The following is a 13,184-nucleotide window of genomic DNA, read 5'->3' on the forward strand; positions in this document are numbered from 1 at the left end:
TCAATCCTTCCCTGCATCTACAGGCCTGTACTTACAAACAGAGGCAATAAAGCAGACCAGGCATAGCAGAAGCCTCTTGCAAATAGCTTTGCTGACTACGCAGGTGCTCAGCTTGCATAGTCAGAACAGTCAGACATCCAAGAGGAGGCATCTCATTTCTACCAGCTGCCAGACTGGTGTGTTGAGACTTGTCCCTGATCTGAATCACAGCCTGTAGGCCTAGGAAACTTGGAGTCTTCATGGTACTGAAGTAATACTGTTCATCCAGCTTTCATGAACTAGGTCTATGACATGTTTTGATGCATGAAGGTGCTTCCAGTGACTTTTTGCAGATTGCAGTTCCAGCTTTAAAGCTCAGTTTTCGGGGGGGGGGGGGGTGATGTTTTCAGTTTGCCTAAGGCACTTAAATACATGCAAACATCAGTTTTGCAAGCTACACATGGAGTCTGGAATTCAACCCTGTTCTTTCCCTGCTGATGCTGCTTCCACCCCAAGGGTTCTGCAGTTCCATGCAGTTAACAGATTTGTTGAGTGATGTAAACCAGAGGAGTGCTCAGTTGTCCTCTGCTAGCCATGCCTGCAAAACATGTTTGAACTGGGTGTATGTTCCTTGGGCTGCCTGGGAGCAGGTCTGCCTTGTTATGAGTGTCACCAGCATGGCGAGGGGTAGATACTCAGTTGGTATAAACTGACTTTACAGTAGTAGCAGAGGATGTTGATTTGTAAAGCTGAAGGTCAGGCTTGCTCGTATGTTTAGTTAGTATCACATACTTGCCCAGAAGCTCTTCTTGGATCAAAGTGTCATTGTGCCAGGTGCTTTGGAAGCACAACATCAGAGACTTTAGGTCCCAAAGAACTCGGTCTGTCCTGCAATTAGAGGTGACTGCTGCTCGAATCTAACCTGCTAACAGTTGTTTTGGTAACTGGAAGTGCAGGTTGGCTTGGCAAATTGCCCTGAATATCACCCAGATAAGTCTTAAAACCAACACTTCCTAAAACTAATCTGCTGGCTGTACTCAAGCCAGTTGATTTTAAGCCTCTGTGATATGTCAACTCCAGTTGCAGCTCTGTCATATAGTACAGTGTAGACCTGCCCAGCTGTGCTCAGAATTGTAAATACAGTTATATAATTTGACCAGGTCAAAGGGCAGGTTAGTGTCAGAGATGGGAGCAGAAATAATTTACATCTCTTAGGCTAGTGTCTTGTCTGCTTCATCTGTACTTCATCTGTGCTTCCGAGCAGACTGTAACAAATGCTAAATGGTTCTCAAAGGGCATGTGGTTCTTTCATATCAAGTTCCCTGCCAAGAATAAATGTGGGGAGGACAAGAAAGAGGAGCAATTTTCACCTAAATATGAAAGAGAGATTTTTATGGGTTTCTTCTCCCTTTCTTTGTGTACACTGGGAGCGAGGGGCAATAAATTGGAGGATTTTTATATCTTGCGCAAAAGCTGACATTGCTAAAATATCACATTATCGCAAGCTGCCGTAAATGAGCTCTTCGAAGAGACACAGCTGGACTCTGAATATGGAGGCAAAGTGACTACCGGAAGCCATCAGCTGGCACTGGAAGAACTGTAGGAAAGTCGATAACTTATTAGCACTAGTTTCTGGGTTATCTGGCTTCCTAAAGAGATTCCCCTCCCTCACTGCTCAACTAAACAGTTTTCTGTTATGCCAAGCCACAGATTGTCTTCCCCTTTTACACTCCCTGCTTAAGCTCTGGCATCTGAACAGGGTGAGAGTAGGTACAAGACATGCCAAAGGTTGCGTAATCTCAACTCATGTTTTGTTTAAAAAATTGCTGCTGTTCTCCCTTTCTGTGCTTCCAAGGAGCTATCCTGTGTTCCAAGTTATTAGTGAAAGCCAAGAAAGCTGCTTAAAGGAGTTGCTGACAGAGCCATTCTCTCTAGTGTATCTGTATTTCTCTGGTAAAGACTCTTGCAGTGGTGAATGAAATACTTAAAATGCAGCAATACTCCCCATTCAGGCCATGCTGCTGTTCTGAATAAAGGCAAGTATTACTTATATCTTATGGCAAAGGGCTTTTGGTAGCGTTCAGAGGACTCTTCTACTTCTGCTGAATGTTGTCAGCCATCAGATTTAGGAACCAGGGATGCTGGCTGCCACACAAGCACTCTGTGTGCCGTTGACTGCTGGCATGCCTTAAGCACACCCGCATAGGTAATCTGAGAGGGTGCCAGTACATGCTGCCCAGTGCAAGGGAAAATGCAGACCCATGCTCTTAGTATTTGCACTAGCTATGCTTTAGTTCTTTTTGGCTTGTGCCTTTTTAATGCAGCCATTGATAAGGTTCTTGGCATCCCAAAGTACTCTGCAAACTGATGGTGAGAAGCAGTTTACAGAAGTCAGCCATCCCCAAAATAAAGATCTGAGGCAGATAAAGATAATCCCTGTGTGTTTAGAGCATGAGAAGAAAGTGCATGTTCTGATGGTGAAGTAACAGCACTGTTAAAGCATGTGCAGAGCCAGTTGGAAAATGCAGAAGGTGATTTAGCAGAATTCGGAGGAACTTCACCAGGTCTGATCTGCCCTTGAAGGTGGAGGGAGGAATGCAGAGTACTGTTTGTCTGGGGCAGAGAAGTCTGTGTTTAATTATGCTGGGGCATGTACCTACTGCTCAAGGAAGAAAAACTATTTGACCATTCAGACTGGTGATGGGAAAGAGCTGCTTTCCCATGCTTCCCAGAGCCCCCCAAAATGCTTTGTAGAGTGAAGATTTTGGCTCCTCTAAACAAATTGTTAGAAGCTGTGCAAGGGCAATAGATGAGAAGAGGTCAGTGCTTGGATGCTGAGTGTGTCACAAGGGGAATTCTCCTTAGCTCCTGTCCTCTTCCCCCACATGTGAAAATTAATTTACTTGATGGGCCATAATGTCTCTATCACCATGAAAACAGAATGTATACAACTTTTATATACATATTTCTTGCCCCATTAAACTATTCTCATTATGGCAGAGCCTATGAATAAGTTACAAAGGGTAACCTAGACCATTTCATGACAAGGCTTTCTGTAATAAATATACGTGTTTGTCTGTGCACTTGACTACTTATCATGCAACCCAGTAAAAAATGGAGACTAGCAACAAAATGGTAATAAAGGGGTGCCTGTATCTGATCCTCTTCCTCTGTGAGAGCCTGTCTCTGTGATGGGATGGGACTTGGTGCTGCTCAAAACATCTTGGCCTTGCTTTTGGGGACAGTATGACTTTTAGAATGAGGCTTTTGGGATCAACTGTGGAATGGAGAAGGCTTTTCCAAACGCAGTGTGCACGCAGGGAGGATTGGCTTGCTACTGCATTCCCAAGTGCTTTGAAACCTTCCAAATGATTGCAACCAGATTTGACAAAGGGGCTCTGTCCTTAGAGCCCTGGAATCTTTTCAAGTGTTATGAAAATGAACAATTCTCAGACTGAGTTCCACCTCTGAGCACTAGGTTTCTTAACTGCTTTGAAAATTACCTGTGCCCGGGCTGTGTCCCTTCACACCCCGCTGTCTCCCTTGCTGCAGGAGAGTATTTCTAACACTGCAGTCTTCCCTCCTCTCCTGCTGCCAGCAGATGAGAGAGCAGGGCAGGAGGCTGGAGAGAAAAAGCTTGTTAACAAAATTCAATTAAACATTTAGTATCTCTGCTGCTGTTCCTTTGTACTGAGCACACATGATGGGGTAATTTATGTCCTGAAATTAGAATCCATATGAATTAGCTTGGCACAAATACATCATTTCCTAATAATATAGACAAGATGTTTCAAGGAGTGATGATAAGAACAACCCTTTCCTATATGTTCTGCTTTACCTGCTGAGTAATTATCTAATCATTTTCTAGTAGTGATATAAATGGGTTCTTATTTCCTTCTCCTCTCCCCACCACCAGTGTAATGCAACAAGTGCTGCTTGGTGGCTGTCATGTAAAACAAGGCCCTGAAATTAGTGACAGATTGACTTCTCTGCTGATACAAATGCATTCACCAGCGAGATGCACAGCTTTCTAAACGGTAGTGTTGTCTGTTTTCTGTGGGAGCTTCTTAAGCTGCAGTGATTGCAGACCCTAGCAGAGGTTCATACAGTCGTCGCAGGTCAGCAGTTTTGCGCACATGGGAGACTGAGGCATACAGAAGGGGAAGGGGCTTGTCCGAAGTTAGGCTTTAAGGGGCTGTCCATTTGGGGGAAATTACAAAGGAGCCGGCTAGAGTACAGAATCCCGGTGTAGTAAACGTGAGAGCCTCCTTCTCTTTTGTTTCAGGAATAAAAAAACTTCCCGCTTGTGGCGAGATGAGATCTTAACTGTGAGTAGTTGCTATGGGGCTGCTTGTGTTGTGTGTGCTCACACATCTTGCTTAGCTTGTGCAATTACCCATACCTTAAATAGATGACTTTTAATTTCCTTGCTAAGTGATTTGTTTACTTTCAAAGTTCCTTAGAAAAGCCTTCTTCCTCTCCTGTGTTTTGTACAGCACCAAGCATAGGGGTTCCCTGAGAGATGGTCTGGACCTCTAGGTTCTTCTGCAACACCATGAGCTCTTGAGTTGATAATTAGCTGTGAAACACTGTACTAGGCTTTTCTTTCTGTTCTCTGTTCCCCTTCCCTGGCTTGCTCTGCCTTACCTGTTCTGCTCTGAGGTGCTCTGTGACATGAGGTCTCTCTCCATTGCCCATGTGTAGGACCTTGCATGATTTTGTTTATAACTTCCTGTCGTTACCATAATAAATACTGATTAAGAAGCCTGCTTTGAATTCTGTAAAATAACGTGGAGCCCTTGCCCAGGGTTAGAGATTGGATGAGCCTGGGTGAGGGCACCAATGCTTGGATCATTTTCTCAGCTCACAGCATGCAAAGTACCAAATTGAACCAGGGGCCTTGGAAGAGATGTTATTTTGAAGTGTCTGTGCTGCTCCAGGCCAGCCCCACCTGTCCTTTGTTTGCTTGGCACTGGGTATACTGTTATTACTGGATATATGGCTTGGGATATACTGTTAATTAGCACTTTTAAAGCACTTTTCAGATGATCAGGTGAGAAGGGCTGCAATTGTTCCATTTTGTTCGCAGATGGAAGCCTTTGTTCCAGGGATGTGACTCAGCCTAATGCCCTTGGAGGCAGTATTTGTGTGCAGATTTAAGGTGGTGCTTAAATGCTTTCCTGGGTTGGAGCCTCCTTGTGCTGTAGTGCTAGTTAAAGAGCGGCTTCATGTGAAATAACATTCTAGTCTGGTTTCTTTGCTTAGTGGCTATTCCACATAAATTTCCAGAAGCTTTCTCATTCCATTTCTCCCTTTTTAGCTGTCACATGACAGTTGTGAGCTGCAGTCACGCTGATGCATCTTATATTATGCTGCCAATTTATTACCTCCTCAAGATGTAATAAACATTATCCAGATAATCGTTTTGTGGGCAGGGGAGGAAAACAGAATTCACAAATGCATGAGTGTTTGCAAGGGAAAAGGGGAAAAAACAGCTCACAGGATTCTTCATCAGTTGCTTAACCTCGTGGCCTTACAGCAGTAGTGGAGTGAGGAATGACTGCTTCTCCTCCTGCACTCCATGGTGCAGTGACCTTGCTGGATAATTACCTTGAGGTCGTTGTTGTAGCCACCTTGAGTACAGTAAGGGAGAAAAGAAAAACCTCCTGCCTGTCAGATGCTGCTTAGGTGCCAGGTGTCATTGTACTGGGAGGCAAAGCGTTAGCACTGAAATCATATCAAAACAACCTGTTGACACCATTAATAAAACCTCATAAATAAACAGACCTAGAAGATGAGTTTACTCTGTTCTTATCAAGGCAAAACTCCCTTTCTTTTATTTATATTTTGTATTTTTCTTTAGTATTTATTTTGCATTTGTATAACTTTTTTTTAAACCTTTTAGTATTTGTGGTTTCTGTACCCGCAATGCGTATCAATCTCCCCTGAGAGATAAGGGTCTTGTTATCCCAGCCACATGCATACTGAGAGTCCCAGCCTTGCGTTCTGAGCAGATCTTCCAGACAAAAGGGAAGACTGCAGTCTAGAAGCAGAACAGGATTTTTCCAAAGTTGCAAAGAAGGTGCACAGCAGAGCTGGGGAACTTCAGGATAAGAACCTAGTGATTGTGATGATATGAATTCAAATGAAATATGAATTTGTTTAGGCAGTAATTAATTCCCTGTGTAGCCTGTTCTTTTTGCTCATGACGGGGGAGATGAATCCTATGCTTTTGTAGCCATTTTGCAGGGCATGTTCCATCCAAAGTAATGGTGGAGAAAAGCTTGTTGGAGAGGTGCTGCTGGACCAAAACTTATTTATTTATTTTTCTTTGATTTCTAAAATAAAAAGGCCTCTATGTAAAGCCTTAGGCAATTTTGTGTGGTTGAAATATAACATCCATAACAAGGGGAAAAAAAGCAGTGAACCCATCAAATAATGTGCATTGACATAACCAGTCGCTATGAAGCCTTTCAATCGGGCAAAATTAATAAAAATTATTGTCATGTGATGAATTGCCCTTTGTGAGCTTAAGTACTTTAAAACATTTACATTCTCAGATGATTTGTACATCTCCCAGTACTGTGTTTCCAATCTAGATTTGGACTCTTAGATATTAATAGCATGAAAATTAGAAATAATAAAAATAATAGTCGGAATGACTTTAACCTACTGAACTGCAGTAATGCTACTGTAGCCAGAAAAGGATGATCACACAAGTAAGATGATAGTTTAGCTTCTGGAGATGAGGATTAGTAGAGAACAGAAAAATACAGATGGCCTGTTGGGGTGATTATGGATGTGTTGTAAGCCGTGTGAACACCTCTTGTTGCCATTGCCTGGCAATATGTTCTGTGTAATTGCCTCAGCACTGAAACAGGTGTAGCGGAGAATGATTCTGAATTCAAGACTGATTAACCCTAACCGTGCTGTCAGAAGAGTTTAACTGTGATGATACTGCTGGAAAGTCAGGGTTCATGCGCTCGTGTGCACTCTCTCTCTTTTTTCTGTGACGTTATTTATTGATGTAATCTGAAGAGAAGGCGACTCCAGTTAATAATTTGTCTTGTGAAGCTTCTAGTACAGCAGGGGTGAATTATCCTCCTTCAGTAGTCATCAGTTATCGGTCAAATCATTTCAGTCCAACCTATTGAACTAAATGCAACATCAGAGTTGGGCCTTCCGTCTTCTCCACCAGCAAGGTGCTGCAGAGAACTGTCTTTCTGAAACCTGCCTTTGAGAGTCAGACTCACTGCTGCTCATCTCATGAGGATCGGAGGGAAAGAGTGTAAAAGATGCTCTGTATTGAATGTTTAAGGGATGGCAATAATTAAGAGCTTGTTGTGTTTATCTGTTGCTTGTATATGGGGCTGCCAGACTGAGCTGGCTCCAGTCAGGATCTTCCCATCAGCCTTATGCCGTTATCTCGGGTTTCTAATGACATCATGTCCATTCCATTGCGTGCAATGGTCCACTTTAGCCAGGGAAGAGGATTATCATTCTTATGCTATTACTGATGACAGCATGAGATTTTTCAACCACCCGAAAATACTGTTTGGCTGATCACTTTGAGTTATTGGGTTATTGTGACTTATGGAGTTCTTCCTTTCTACTCCCAGCAGATAAAAATGCATTTCCTTGCAGCTAATCTCAATATAAAAATTAAATCCTGTCTCTGTCTGTGTGTGCAATGTGATCTAAGCATGAACTGGTATAGGGGAGGTTAGATGAGAACAACAGCCATGAATGCCGGATTTTGGAACTGATTTCCCCCCCCTCCTCTTTGGGGGCCTCATCTGAACACATTCAAAACCTTCCTAGTGACTCTGATGGGTCCAGCTGCAGAGGCTTCTATAGAGGAGTCAATTCTGGGTGTCACTGGTGGGAAACTGGTTTGGCAACATCAACAGCAGCTCTTCTCACAGAAAGTCAACCATAGGCCACAGGCCAATAGAGAACCTCTGCACCACTTAAGTCCCCCTCCGTAATCCCTTTTTGTAGGGGTGAGGTGCAGTGATGAGATAACTAATTGCAAAGGTGTAAATTCCACCTGCACTGCACATAGTGCTTAATGCCAGTGTACTGTGAATTTTTTAAATACCTCTACAATTGTCTCTTGCTTTGCTTTCTTAGCATCAATATTTAATATTAGGACTGTCAAATAAGAATTTTATTCTCTACTCCTCCCCCTATTTGTTTCCACACTTGGATTAAAGTTTTTTTAAATACATAAAAATTTAAATTACATTTTATTTTCTTACCAGCTGCTAATTCCCTGAGACAGATTGGGAGATCAATTATCACAGCGGTGAATGAATCTAATTTTTCAATATAATTTACGGTAATTCCATATTCTCTGCCCAAGAAGCAAATAGTGCTGGCTCTTTTCCAAGAAGTGAGCTTAGAAAGAACAACAGGAAAAAAAAAACTCAAAAACCAGCACAATTCTGAAACACAACGAGTAGGACTCCCCATCTTCCAGTGGTCCTGACACTGTGCGAAAGGCGCAGAGTAGTGTTTGTGTTACGTGCTCTCTGCAGAAATTCCTGTGGTAAAATCTGGAATTCCCTTTGGGGAGGGAGATCACCGAATTCTAAGGAAATCTGTGGGGGGGGGTTGTGCCGCAGCGGGATGCCAGTCTGCGGCGTGGGGCCCGCGCTCAAACACGGGGGTTAAATGAGGGGGGTTGACCTGTAAGCTAAAGCGTTAGCAAAGAGCAGAGGCAGGATAGCAGGGCTCTGGCTGCTGATCTGGTCCCAGGGCGCCGAGTCTTTCCTGGGGAGCAATTCCGTTATCGGTGGTGGTCGCTTAGCGTCTGGGCAGAGTCGTGGCCAGGTTGCTAGAGCCCAGCCTGACGCGGGAGTCTCCCGCACGCCTGCCTGCGGGACGGGCTGTGGCTTGCGCCTCGCCGGCTGGATCCCGGAGCGCTGCGTTGAAAGCAGGCCTGGTGCGACCAGGCTGCAGGACGCTAACGGGGCTTGTTGCAGGCTCTGTGACATGCACCTGCCTCCGAATGCACCTCACAAATGTCGTGTAGTCGTTTGTCAGTAGGAGCTTATTGACTAAGACTTGGAGGAGGGAATTGAGGCAGGGCAAGAGAGAACACAAGCATGGCTTGGCTTGCAGGCATTGCTGCACCCAGTGCCAGGTAGACGGCACTATCTCCTCCTCCTATTCCCCCCCCCCCTTTTTTAGCCCCTTCTGGCATTGGGGCTTGCTGCTGGAAATCCCAGGAACATTTTAAAATACTCCTGTTTAAATTATATTTTACTAGTAGCACTTCTTGGGTTGCAGTCAGGACAGAACCATTTGGCAGGGGAGGCAAAGGTCCTCATCCTTCCTTGTTCGACACCGTGAGCAGTTTCCAAGCGCTCATGTCACTTATTGAGAAGTATGGTGTTTAGCATGCACTTCAAATGTGTATAAATAATTAAAATCAATGGCATGCGTAAGTTAGATGGGGGGGGGAGGCACAAAAGAGGCTGCAACACTTGTTCTGTTCACTTAAAAACTCAGTAACTAAATTTCACTTTAGATCTACCAGGAATACAAATAGTGCAATTAATTGGCAGTAATTTAGAAGTCCTCCATTTCAAAAGCCCCAGGACATAGAGATTGGAAACAATGAATCTATTAATGTCAGCAATGGTTCTGCACATGGTCTAAGATGCAAACAAGCTGGGGAGAGGGTTTTGCTTACTCCTTTCACGTGTTATTTATGGCTCATCTTCACATAGTGACAGAAAACTTCTGTATGCTGCGTTGAAAATTCCTTCCCAAAGCTGCCTGGATTGAGTCCCCCCCCCTTCCATTAGTGCATAAGCTGCGAAGTGTGTGAGTGTGCGTGCAAAGTGGCCCCTGAATCAACTAACTATTTAAGCTGTGGCACAAACACTTGAAGCTCTCAGGGAACGCAATAGCATGGAAGAGGTCACTTGGCAGGTCACAGATTTTTCTTTTTTGCTTGTTCACTGAGTAACTGCAATTTCTCTGTCTTTCTGTCTCTTTTTTTTTCCCCATCTGTTTATACAATCACTGTTGTCCTTTGCAGTGTCTGTTATTTTCCATATTAGAATTGAGACCTCTAGTCTCCACATGACAAGTTCAAATAAAGCAAATACCGCTTTGGTACAATTTTGAGAATGTGCCGTTTCAATTCTGCAATAGATGGAAGGAGCGGTACCTCTTGACTCCACAGTAATCTCTTCTGCAGAGGTAGAAAGTGCTTTTGAGCATGTACAGATGGTGCAATCCAATACAAATCAACCGCAGAACACTATTTCAGTAAACAAAACCTCAGCAATGGATTTGGTATTTGGTGTGTTATAAATGTGTTTAGTATTTCACATACATACTCAATTTTATCGTTGAGGGACATGACAGGTACTTGGGAGCTTAAGGCTCTGTAGGACTTTGAGCAAGTCACTTGCATTACTAGCAAAATGGAGCAATTCTGCCGTTTTTTGTTTAGTTTGCAAGCTAGTTGGAACAGAGATTTTTATGTGTGTGCAGTGCCCAGTAGGGTGCTGAATTTATATGTATTGTTTTGGTGTTGCTCTAATAAAAATAATAGTTGTAGTTGAATTGGCCGAAAGACCTGTGAGAGATTATTGCTTTGATGTTTGGGGTGGGAGCTTGATCTATGCAAGATACTTTTCTGGAGCCTGTGAAATTCAGTGCAGTTAATGTTTTTTTTGTTGGCATTAGCAAAAGCTGGGTCTGCCCACACGTTTGGGTGGTGTTGAGGAATCTGCAGAGACTACACCATGTTCTGTGACATTTGCAAATGTCTTGGTTGTTTTCACCTCTGAGTATTTAGTCCTATAAATATTTATTAACCTTCTCCTGGACGTATATCACAGTCAAGATAGAAATGACCTTCCCTATGGCTGTGAATGGGGAAAAGGGGAACCCCTTTCATGGGACTGCTGTAGGGTCACAGGTTTCAAAGCCCCCAATATTCAGCAACGTGTAGCTTACTGTGGAGCAGAAAGGAGCCAGAAGAAACTGTGAGGGTCAGAAAAAGGGAGATGGGACTGCTGGGAACGGGACCCCTTCTGAGCACAAATGGCAACGTATCATATCCTGGCTGAAACTTGCTTGCAGAAGGCTGCTGCTTCAGGGATGCACGGGCTTTGGACTGCAGTCCAGTGCTACCTCATTGAGGCAGGTTGTCTCTGCAACCTTCAGAGACCTAGAGAAACCCTTTTCTATTTGCCTTTAAAAGAATTATATTAGCCAGCTGCTGGTTCTAGCTAATGGAATTGTTCCTTTAGTTCAGCTATATGACTTTAACACTGAAGGTCCTTGAGTTTAAATCTGACCTGAGAGCATCCAAGTGAGTCAGTGGCTTGACCAGGGAAAGTGGTGGACAGAGCAGAAGAAACTTTCTTAATTTATGGAGGAAGGAGAAATAAATCCAGGTGTTTGGAGAGAAACATTTATCAACTTATCAGCATAGCAGTCAACATTCTTCTATCTGATATGAAGTAAGCTAAAACATTAGGGCCTGTGAGGGCTCACTGGCATTTGCTAGTCTAGTCTAAAAGAAGCATCCTCCCATGGTTAGAGTAGCAAAGGTCATGCAGAATAGAGATATACAGAGGAAACAGAAAGCCTTTTCACAAGGTAACTATTGATTATTTAATGAGTTGATAAATACAAGGCAACAGAATTACACATTTGAGCTCCTTGGGCCTGAGCAGGCCGTTCTTCCTCAATGCAGGCATCTACCAGATGACAAAGAAGAGCAAGTTGCATGCAATTCTGTAGGAATTCGCAGTCACCCAGCCTTGGAGTCTGTTTCCAGGACTTTTGCACTTGATCACACTGCATCAGAAGGTCACCTGCTGCAGAGGCAAAGAAAAACCCTGTTGAGCTGTTGTCATTAACAGTTTTGAGTATAAATAGCTATTTTTCATCCCTGTTGAACTATGAGTCCAATTATAAAGGCTTTGATAAGGAGCTGAATTACTGGCATGACAGTATTTCTAGATCTCTATAGAGTGACAAACTTGCTTGCCTTTCTTCTAGCTGTTACCCCTTGAACCTTGTTCTAGCTATTACTTGAACCCTGTGCTGCAGGGTTTTTGAGCACCAATTTAGATGGCACTAAATCATGGACCAGAATTGCCTGTGTCATCAGAACAGCTTCCATGTAACCATAAACAGCAATTGTTTCTGATTTAATATGCATTAAAAAATGTGGAGAACTGCAGCCCACTGTTGTGCAGAAGTAAGACCAAATTTGTTCTTAGTGTCACTCCATCAAAGTTGCTTTGGCCCATCTGTCCATGCTCTTTAGGTACAGTATGAATAAGGATACCTTCTCCCACATACTACTCTTTTAAGGATACTACATACTTGCTCAGAAAAGCTAAATGTTGTAATATTTTGTTGGGGATGGGGGGGAGGTGAAAGACATTCATTTAGCCTCAAGGTTTGGGTATCCTATGGAGAACGCTGTTTTTTTTCTTGGTAGAAAATCTGGACTTTTTTGTTTCTTTCAGAACTTGTGTTTTAAAACACAATTTTTTAATGCCATGCAACTCCTAGGCCAGATGTAGGTAGATACAAGTCTGTATGGAGGCAGCTGAGCTCCCATCCTTTTCTTCTCCTGAATTTGTCTTCTGTGCATGACAAACCTTAGCACGCAGCATTAAAGACTAGACTCTTAAATCTTCTCATTATAAACCCAGCATTTCCTTTGTAAGTTATAGTAGAACTTATGACTGGGCACTGGCTGAAGTGAAAATTTAGAAATTCTGCAGTGAATCCTCTTTGTCCCAGAGCTCCCAAACGAGAGGTGCAGGTCTGGGTGTCTGCCCGCTGTGAGGAGCGGTAGCTGGGAGTACTGTTGTGCTGAGGATCTTTGACTGCCGTGTCTAGGTAAATCAGCTCCCCTGCTTAGACTGGTTTCCAGGAGCTGGTTGCAGTTTGCCCACTTGGGTTGTTTCCATGGTGGTGGTTTTTCCTGACAGAAGAGCCCAGACATGGAACAGTAGCTTACTCCTAACAAATCTGGCTCAGCTTTATATGTTCTCTAAGGCTGGCAACTGGAAACTTGCACTGATGTATTTTAGCAAGACAAAAACTGACAAACCTCCCTCCCCTCTTTTGTTTTGCTCTCTCCTCCCCCTCCCCTTAACCCAATTTATTAATGATCAACCCTATTTGCCATTGTACATCCTGGAACACACACAAGC

Source organism: Apteryx mantelli, chromosome 27 (assembly GCF_036417845.1).
Source record: "Apteryx mantelli isolate bAptMan1 chromosome 27, bAptMan1.hap1, whole genome shotgun sequence".
Taxonomy (NCBI): domain Eukaryota; kingdom Metazoa; phylum Chordata; class Aves; order Apterygiformes; family Apterygidae; genus Apteryx; species Apteryx mantelli.